At 40.2% G+C, this 10739-nt stretch overlaps 1 protein-coding gene across 3 annotated transcripts in view; it reads left to right on the top strand.

The window, feature by feature from the left end:
- Positions 1–6870: 6870 nt before the first annotated feature.
- The window catches only part of PGLS (6-phosphogluconolactonase), a 45110-nt gene continuing 41241 nt past the window's right edge, over positions 6871–10739 (top strand). Inside the window, exon 1 of one of the 3 annotated variants that reach the window (XM_073622502.1) lies at positions 6871–7005. The gene's annotated coding sequence lies outside the window, so the exon portion shown is untranslated. Of the gene's footprint in view, positions 7017–7169; positions 7189–10739 lie in introns of those variants that run through there. The other 2 variants (XM_073622503.1, XM_073622504.1) reach the window with 2 other exon arrangements.

The raw sequence follows: 10739 nt of genomic DNA, 5'->3' as shown, positions 1-10739 counted from the left end.
AGCTCAAATGTTACCTTGATCTCATAGATAACCTCTTTGTTACGCCAAATAGTGAATAGATTTTTTATGTACAATACAGGAGGAGTTTTACATTCAACATCCTATGTGTCTTTTTTTTAACCAATAAAACATATTTTTATTAACCATTCATGTAGTGCTACCCCCCTAGGAGCCGCTGTCATTTAATCAGTTCTTTCCCAGAATTAGCGCAGAGGCAGCCAGGTACACAGAAACAGTTTGTTCACTTTGATTCAATAATCAGTCTAGCCACTTAAGGACCAGGCCTTTTTCTGACATTTGTTGTTTCAGTATTTTTGCTAGAAAATGACTTAGAACCCACAAAACATCATATTTATTTTTTTTAGCAGAGACCCTAGAGAATAAAATGGCGGTCGTTGAAATTTTTTTATGTCACATGGTTTTTGCACACCGGTTTTTCAAACGCAATTTTTGGGGGAAAAAATCCGCTTAAAAAAAAAAAACCCACTGAAATTCATGCGTCCGGTGCCCTGCATGTAGATTAGAGGCTTGGCGCATGGATCAGGGGGTCGGCGCCCCTGCACCCTGCATGAGCGGATGTCACTGGTAAATTCCATTTGGGAGTATCTTACCAAAATTGACATTTTGTTGCAGGGAATGCCAAAACTCTGACAGGTATCTTAGGCAGACCTCTGGGAAAATTAATGAGCCATTCACACAAGCAGGAAATTCTATTTCTGGGGGCGTTCTGTATACCATCTGTGTACAGAACGCCTCCATTTTGCTATATTGCATTGAATCTTACATAAACTTACTGCAGATTGAAAAGGAAAAGTAATTTTTATTAACGATCAGGTACAATATGACTTGTGTCGCAATTGTATATGGCATATGCCATACATATATATATTTTTTATTTGCTATTTTTTTCCCCACAAAAGTGGAGTGATTCTTTAACCACTTCAGCCCCGGAAGAATTTACCCCCTTCCTGACTGGGCCATTTTTTGCGATACGGCGCTGCGTCGCTTTAACTGACAATTGCGCGGTTATGCTACGCTGTAGTCAAACAAAATTGACATCCTTTTTTTCCCACAAATGGAGCTTTCTTTTGGCGGTATTTGATCATCTCTGCGGTTTTTATTTTTTGCGCTATAAACAAAAAAAGACTATTTTAAAAAAAAAGCAATATTTTTTACTTTTGCTATAATAAATATCCCCCAAAAATATATAAAAAAATGAATTTCTTCCTCACTTTAGGCCGATATGTATTCTTCTACATATTTTTGGTAAAAAAAAATCGCAATAAGCGGATATTGCTTGGTTTGCACAAAAGTTATAGCGTCTTCAAAATAGGGCATAGATTTATGGCATTTTTATTATTATTTATTTTTTTTACTAGTAATGGTAAAACTAGTAAACGCGATCTGCAATTTTTATCAGGACTGCGACATTACGACAGACAGATCGGACATTTTTGACACTATTTGGGACCATTGACATCTATACAGCGATCGGTGCTATAAATAGCCACTGATTACTGTACAAATGTCATTGGCAGGGAAGGGGTTAACACTAGGGGGCGATCAAGGGGTTAATTGTGTTACCTAGGGAGTGATTCTAACTGTGGGGGGATGGGACTGCCTGGGTGAGGGGACCGATCATTGTTCCTAAGCATTAGGAACAACAGATCACTCTCCTCACCCCTGACAGAATGGAGATCTGTCTGTTTACATTGACAGATCTCCATTCTCTCCTTCTCTGGAGCAATTGCGAGTATCCGGTGGCAATCGGGGCCGCCGGCCACACGCACAAGCTCCTAGGTCACGCCGCGCGTGCGCTCGCCCCCTATACTCCTTAAAACTCCCGCCGTACAGCTACGGCGTTTTGTGCAGGAGTGCCATTCTGCTGCCGTCGATCAATGGCGGGCGGTCACCAAGCGGTTAAGGTCTGTACAATGTCACAGAATCACTTGATGCCTCCTGCCAGTATCAACCGGACACTCTTCAGTGAGGGAGAGGTTAACCACTTTCTAATCACGCCTTAGCCGAAAGACAATGCGGCTCTGTTGTTCCAGGAGGAGAAGACCACCCAGGATCACTCCCCTTGCACGCCCCCTGTTGCGCACATCCGGCGCACTGTGTGATCGCTGTGTCCTTTGGACACAGCTGATCACAGATCGTGGTTAAGAGCCAATCACAGCGGCCCTTTAACACGTGATCAGCTGTGTCCAAACCTCCCGGTTAATATGGTTCAATGATGTGACCATTTGAACTCATCTGCATTGCCAATATTTGGACAAGTTTATTGCCATTGAGGTGGACTGTTCATTATATTGCTGCCCAGTAAGAAAGTTACTTATGCACCAAGAAGCCTCTGTGTGATGGTCTACTGATGTTTTAGTACTACTATTGTCTAGGGTGAAGAGTTGTGTACTTTACTGGTGCAAACCTGGTTGGCTCTGCAGTGCGTGGTGACTGAGGAAATGTATCATGTATTATGCTTTAGTAGAGTTGCCACTTTTTCTTCAAGCCAAACCTGAACACCTTAGTGGCACCCAACAGACTTTTTTTTTTTAGCATACACTATAGGATAACAGACCTGGGACACTGTTGGGCTCCCCAAAGAGAATACTAATCCGGCCAGGGCCATCTTTAGGGCAGGGCAAAAGGCACAGCTGCCCTGGGCCCAGTCTTTGTTGTGGGGCCCAAAGCAGCTGCCCCTTGAGCCTACACTGTCTGAAATAGTTGACAAGTGGATTTGGGAGGGCCCAAGAAAATGTTTGCCCAGGGTCCAATCAATATTAAAGACGGCCCTGAATGCGACATGCATAGTGCCCCCTCACCCTCCTGTTAGGCCCTGTTCTGAGTATCATTCTAGTCTTAATATTGTGTCTGGGTTTTAGGCGGCTGAAACCTGGACACATAATTCAAAACCCAAGTGGCATCCCTATGCGTCAGGTGACCCGGGCCCCCATGTCTCATGGGCACCAGATGGTCGGTTGGAAGTCTAGAGCTGCTATCTGGATCACGGAAAACATGGACCTATGTAAGAGTAGTATGGGTGTGAAGGGGTTATTTGTGTGCAGTGACCAGGAGAATGTGGTGGGAAGGTCTAGGACTGGCATCCGGAGGGGGCTGGGACTTAGTAGACACTCTTTATTAGTATCTATGACAGGTCTTTTGGCTTGTAATAACTCCCACAGCACTAGAAGATTGAGGCTGTCGGTGGAGGATCAGAGAACTTTGGATTTCAAATGGAACAGCAGCCAACAGCACAATTGACACTTTACATTGACTGTAAGTACTGTCCCTTGTGCTGATTTAAAAAGAACAAATTTATTAAATTCACTTCCTCCCCTAGGTTGATAACCAAACTGAGCAGTGTTGTCGCCCTGGGACAGGGACTGTGTTAGGACTATATACCACCTCCCTCTCCTCTCCTTAACAATGGGAGGTGTTTTGTAGTCCACGGAGATAGCAGGGAACAATGCTAACTGATAACAGTCCAGAGGCAGACAGCACAGGAAGTTATCAGCTCACAACATTTTTAGCAGGATGCATAGCTAACTTTTTTTTTGGGACTTGTTGACCAGAAAACACTTTCAATTGTATGTTTAATAGAACAAAAGGTAGCAAATAAGAGAGCCACGGGCCCTGTACTAATGATCAGGACACAGAATTACAGATTCCAGGTCACCTGATTGCTGTGATAGCCTCTGATTGGCTATCAGAGTGATCAGTCACTGTGAAGCCCGCCCCTGTTTTTTCTGTGTTAATGGAGGAGAGAGATATATTGTATTTCTCTCTCTCTCTCTCTCTCTCTCTCTCCTTGCAGAGTAAAAAGAAAAAAAAAGTGTGTCAAAAAAATAAAAATAAAATAATATAAAAAAAATCCAAAAAAAAACCTAGATCAGGGCCAAAGGTCAGGGTCAGTTTTTTTTTTGGACAGGATTTTTTTTTTAAGCAAAATGCTGGGCTGCATACATCTACACATACTGTGGTATTGCTGCAATCGTCCAGAGCAGGAGAATTTAACTTGGGTTGTTCTTTGGTGGAATTTTTTTTTTACTATTTTGGGCCAGTTTGCCTTTGATAATAAAAAAATCGTATTTGCCGCGAACACCCCAAATTCTTCGCTATTCGGCGAACAGGTGAACACCCGATGTTCGAGTCGAACTTATGTTCGACTCGAACATCGGGCTCATTCCTACCTGTCAGTGCTCAGATCATAAGCCGCACACTACATCAAATTGGTCGACATGGCTGTCATCCCAGAAGGAAGCCTCTTCTAAAGATGGTGCGCAAGAAAGCCCTGCAAACTGTTTTGCTGAAGACAAGCAGACCTGTGGTCTGATGAGACCAAGATAAACTTATTTGGTTCAGATTGTGTCAAGTGTGCAACCAAGTGAGGAGTCAAAACAAAAGTGTGTCTTGCCTACAGTCAAGCATGGTGGTGGGAGTGACATGGTCTGGGGCTGCATGAGTGTTGCCGAGACTGAGGAGCTACAGTTCATTGAGGGAACCATGAATGCCAACATGTACTGTGACATACTGAAGCAGAGCATGATCCCCTCCCTTCGGAGACTGGGCCACAGGGCAGTACTCAAACATGATAACAACCCCAAACACACCTCCAAGATGACCACTGCCTTGCTAAAGAAGCTGAGGGTAAAGGTGATGGACTGGCCAAGCATGTCCCCAGACCTAAACCCCATTGAGCATCTGTGGGGCATCCTCAAACGGAAGGTGGTTGAGCGCAAGGTCTCTAACATCCACCAGCTTCGTGATGTCATCATGGAAGAGTGGAAGAGGACTTCAGTGGCAACCTGTGAAGCTCTGGTGAACTCCATGCCCAAGAGGGTTAAGGCAGTACTGGAAAATAATGGTGGCAACACAAAATATTGACACTTTGAGCCCAATTTGGACATTTTCACTTAGGGGTGTACTCACTTTTGTTGCCAGCGGTTTAGACATTAATGGCTGTGTGTTGAGTTATTGTGAGGGGACAGCAAATTTACACTGTTATACAAGCTGTACACTCACTACTTTACATAGTAGCAAAGTGTCATTTCTTCAGTGTTGTCACATGAAAAGATATAATAATATAATTTACAAAAATGTGAGGGGTGTACTCACTTTTGTGAGATACTGTATATACTGGACAGTATATAGTTAAAGAGGAAAGGCAGTCTGCTCACATAATTTGTAATAAAAACATCTTTGACATTCTGAAGCTCCCTCCAACCACTTTGCATATTATTTTATATATACTGTGATTCTGTACTTGCCAAATAGGCTGCAGAAATCTCCCTCCACTAAGTCTGGCTGCAACCATTTTAACTGTGGGCAGCTGAAGCTGCTGCTTGTTCACTTCCTGGATTTACACAGACACACACCTCCAGCTCTGCAGCTCTCATTGGCCCTCTTATGACTCATCCCCCTCCCTTCTTGGCAAACTCTCAAGAGAGTGAGGGTGAGAGCTGTGCATGATGTCATAAGCCTAGGCTTTTTACCAGACAAGAAACAGGAAGTGGGCTGTAAAAGGTATTTACTGGCAGAAAATGTTTTACTATCCAAAGTTAAAACAACAAGAGCAGAAGATTTAATAGATAGAAAGATGAAAAAATAATTGAAGTTCCGCTTTAAGTCCTTACCGATTTTCTTCAATCAAGTGGGCATCCCATACGCACCCTATCCCAATCCAAGTTCTATTCACCTAACAAAACAAAAAAAACAAAGTTGCAAGGACTGCTTAGTGACTGGAGGATTGTGTGCCTGGCTGTGCAGGGTGGGAGATGGACCACATTTACCAGCAGCCCCTACGGGGGTAGCGCTACACATAGATTCGCATATCATCTGAAATAATGTTGTTTTCAATGAAGGCAGTTCACATCAATGCGGTGCGATTCTGATACGGAAAGGGTCATGTGCGAGTTTGATCCAGTGTGGTGCGAATTCCCCCTCATAGACTTCAATGGGACCGGATGGAAGTTGGACCAAAGTAGTGCAGGGACTACTTTGAAGTCGGCACGACTTAAAGTCGTGCCAATATGATAAGTAGTCATTGAAAATCATGGAGAATGACTTGTAATGCGATTTTGCAGCACAAAATTGTGTGACAAGTCGTATAAGTGTGAAAGGGGCCTTAAAAGTGTGAAAGGGGCCGGTGTCTTGTCGAATACTGTCCCCCATCGGATAGTGTTCGCCCTGTACTGTGCAGTCGCAGTACGGAGGACGAACGAGACGCCGAAAGTCTCCGAAGTTAAACAGCTAATCGTCAGCTGTACACGGCGCATGCGCACTTATTCTGCCCTGAGTCCAGGTTCATGCCCCACTATCCAAGTGGACATAGAGTTAGAATAAAAAGATGCCAAGCGCAGCGAGGCCATGCCTGAAGCGTGACGAGCGAAGCGAGCCCGCGAGGGGCCCTGTTACAAAGCGTTCACTATTAAGTGCCCAAGCGCCGTGTACAGCTAATGGTCAGCTGGTCAACTTCGGAGACTTTTGGCGTCTCCTTGTCCTCCGTACTGCGCAAGCGCTGCACCTGCGCAGTACAGGGCGGACACTATCCGATAGGAGGACACTTCTCGTCAGAACACCGGCTTGAACAAAAAGTGACAACCCTAGTTTTTGCTGCATTTATGGTGCGTTTTTCATAGGACACATGACTAACAATACGTTTTCTATGCATCCAAATATCCTGTTTGCCTACACTCGTGTTTATCACATTTATTACACTCTCACAAAACATGTAGGACATGCACTACAAGCATCTCAAATCCCTCAGGACTCAGCGCCATGCAACTCTCTCTTGCCAGTTCTGTCCCACGCCCTAGCCCCACTTCCGCCCTTAGTTGTAGTCACTTCCTGCTCTCTGAAGAAACTAGCAGCAGAGCGTGCGGTGTAATTCTCTCTCATTCGCTTCCGCCCTTACTGAAGCCGTACAGGTAGGGAGTGAAGACGTCACTTCCGCCCACTCACCTGGCAGTTCCCTCTCTGTCTTTCTTCATCTCATTCGGCAGCAGAGTGAGTGCCCGGTACAGTACGGTGCTGTGTTGTGTGTGTACATAGGAGGGCCATGTGTTCCCCTGTGTGGGACGGTGGAGGGGGAGGAGGGATGGGGAGAGTGTAGCAGTGTGTGGGTGTGGGGTGGGAGCTGTCATTGTATTCTGCATTGTCCTCCTACGGTGGTCTGTGTGCATGTAACAGGTGAGGGGCTGCCTGCTGATAGAAGGGGAGGAGATTGTATGGATGATGGTGATTATTATATATGGGTGGGGGTCACCGACACTGATTTATTGATTATTGATCAGGTCATAATCAATACTGCATTTATATTGTACACCGGTGACCGTCCTATTTGGTATTGGGGGATGCCGTGTGGGGGGCTCATTGCAGCGATGATTTCCAGGGACACGGTGGAGCTTATTTGTAAATCAGTGATTGTGACTTTCACCAAATATTCACCGGGGGGGGGGGGGTCAGCCCCCCCCCCCCCCCCCCCCGAAAGATTCACACGCAGGGAATGTCAGATCGTCTGCTTTCTAAACATTCACCTTTGTGGTTGAAGCACTGGGAAGATCATGGCGGGTTCATAACTCGGGTTATTACATGTGTTTTCATTCTGTTTTTAGCACTTGAAGAAAAATAATCATTGAAAAGTTTGTAGAAATGAGAAGAAGAGCACTGAGAGCTCACACTTCATGGAGAAAAGAATCTCCCGGGGTCTTCCCTGGAAATCAGAGACAGAAACCCGGGGGGCTCTTCTTCATGTAATGTGTGTGATCTGTGCTGATCACTACAAGTCATAGGAACTTCTTTCACTTTTATTGTTTTTATTTTTTTACATTTGCTTTAAATGTCTTTGTTACATGTGTCTATTGTGTAATAATATGTTCAGATTTTACTTTTACATTTTTGTTAGTGACATTTTTGATTGTCAAAATGTGAAATATATTTAGAGTGTCAAGTTCGTATCATTTGAACTACTACTAGTATTATTATTATTATTATCAATTTTTTTACATAAAATATAATATGTATGACAATATTGCCGTTATTAGTATTAATATTATTGATGCTTATTATCGTATATAATATATTATTTTTAGAATTATGTTCTTCGTAATTGGTAGTATTATTACCAACATTTTTTTTTTTTTTTTTAAGTCTGTTATATAAAATATTTTAAGTGTGAACATTTTTGCTGTCATTAATTATACTACATAATATATATTATATTTTTTGCTCTCATTATTAATTATACTACATATGATCATGATAATATATATGATATTTTTAACATTATTTCCTAATAATAATAATAATAACAGCAAAATAAAAAAACACATTCTGGCAAGCATCATTAATAATAATAATCTTCTTCATATTAATAATAATAATAATAATAATATTATTATTATTGATGATTGCCAGACATCAATATCAACAAATTAAAAAAAACACATTCTGGCAATCATCAATATTAATCTTATTATTGACAAAATAATAAAAAAAAACACATTCTGGCAATCGTCAATAATAATAATATATAGAAAAATCTTCATAGGGAAACCCACAAAAAGAAATTTTAAAAGAGACTTTAAAAATATTATTATTACTATTTATTATTATTATTATTAATAATAATAATAATAATAATATATCTTTTTTTTAAAGTCTCTTTTTGTGGGGTTGTCTATGTGCAATATCATATGTATGAAGATTTTGCTATTATTTTTACTATTATTATTATTATTACTCATACAAATAATAATAGCAAAATTCATGAAGATTTTGCTATTATTTTTACAATTATTATTACTCATACAAATAATAGCAAAATCTTCATGTGTATAATATTCTACATAGACCAACTTTTAAGAGTTTTTGAAAGATTATTAAAATCATTATCTTTTTTCTATTATTAATAATGATAAAGAATGAATAATACATTTTTAAATCTCTTTTGGTGGGTTTGTCTATGCAAAATATACCTAGGATGATGATTTTTCTATTGATAATAATGTTGTTGTTGTTAGGATGATTTTTCTATTATTGTTGTTATTAATAATAACAACAACACCATTAATATTAATAGAAAAATCATCCTAGGTATATTTTGCAAACCCACAAAAATAAACTTAAAAATGTATTATTCATTCTTCTTTTTCTTCTTCTTCTCATTAATATTATTATTTTTATTAATAATAATAATAATAATAATAATAATAATAATAAAAATAATAATAAAGGTAATGATTATAATTATCTTTTAAAAAGTCTTAAAAGTTTGTCTATGTAAAATATTATATTATACCTATGAAGATTTTGCTATTATTATTATGAATATTAATAACAATCTTTAAAAAAAAAAATAGCAAAATATTCATAGTTATAATATTGCACATAGACTTTATAAAGGCTATATTATCATTATTAATCTTTTTTTTTTTATATGTCTTTTTGTGGGTTTCATTATGTAAAATATTATACATATGAAGAATTTTCTATTATATTTATAATATATTTTTAGAATCCCGCCTTAACATTAGAATGAATAATAATCTTTCTTACATTTTTTTTTTAATTGATTTTTTTTTTTTTTTTTACATGTCGTCTGTTATTGGGTTTGTCTATGTAGTATATTATATTTATGTTTTTATTATTGGTGATTGATTAACAGAGTGTAGACCTATATGTAGTCCTCCAGCCTTAGAATACATAGTGACAGTTTTTCATGTTGCTGTCTGTTTGTCGTATATTCTGCGTGGGAAGAATTTTGCTTTTAATATTAATCTTCCTTCACAAATCTCGCTATTACAAGTACGCCTTTTATGTGAGATGGCTGTTATCGTCTCGGTAGCGATCTTCTGCCTTCTTCCGAAGGACAATTAGATAATAAGTGGACTCTTAGAACCAAAGTGAATGACTTTCTTACTGATTCAGCCGTCTTCAAAAAGAATTAAAAAAAGAAAACCCAATAAAACCTCAGCCTGTGGAAATGTTTTTCTCGGATATGTCAAGAGGCATCCAGCCGTCATAACAGGTGTAAAGTTAATAGCTGTTTATTCTTTCACATCCTTGGAGGGAGCCCCGCTGTGTCTAAGGCGCCACAAGGGTTTTCTGGTTACCTAGGAAACTGCATCTCCTCCAGCATCCCGGCTACCTACAGCTGGCACTGGCTGGGAGCGTCTGTGTGTGCAGGGCGCCGGTCTTTATACAGAGCGGCTCTAGAGAATCACCAAGGTGTGTTTATCGTTTTTTTTTTATATATATACTATCTAGTTAGCATTCACAGTTAAAGCTTCTACATTGTTACCGGACATTTCCCTGTTCCGATTTCTGTGGGGCTATCCAGATTTCTGGTCATATATAAGGATTATTTTTATCTTTTATGGCTTTGGCTGATTATTGCCAGCTGGGCAGATATTGAAGATGGGTCCAAGTTTTTGACTTATGCCGTGTACACACGAGCGGAATGTCCGACAGAAAAAGTCAGACGGAAGCTTTTCATCGTATATTCCGATCGTGTGTAGGCCTCATCGGACTTCTTCTTTCGAAAATTCTGACGGACCTAGAAATGGAACATGTTCTAAATATTTCCGACGGAATCAATTCCTATCGGGAAAACCGTTCGTCTGTATGCTGTTCCGACGGACCAAAAACGACCCATGCTCTGAAGCAAGTACGAGACGGAAGCTATTGGCTACTGGCTATTGAACTTCCTTTTTCTAGTCCCGTCGTACGTGTTGTACGTC

The sequence above is a fragment of the Aquarana catesbeiana genome, linkage group LG03 (genome assembly GCF_042186555.1).
Source record: "Aquarana catesbeiana isolate 2022-GZ linkage group LG03, ASM4218655v1, whole genome shotgun sequence".
Taxonomy (NCBI): Eukaryota; Metazoa; Chordata; class Amphibia; order Anura; family Ranidae; genus Aquarana; species Aquarana catesbeiana.
Note: the sequence above shows the minus strand (reverse complement) of the source record. Positions and strands in the feature narration are given on the sequence as shown.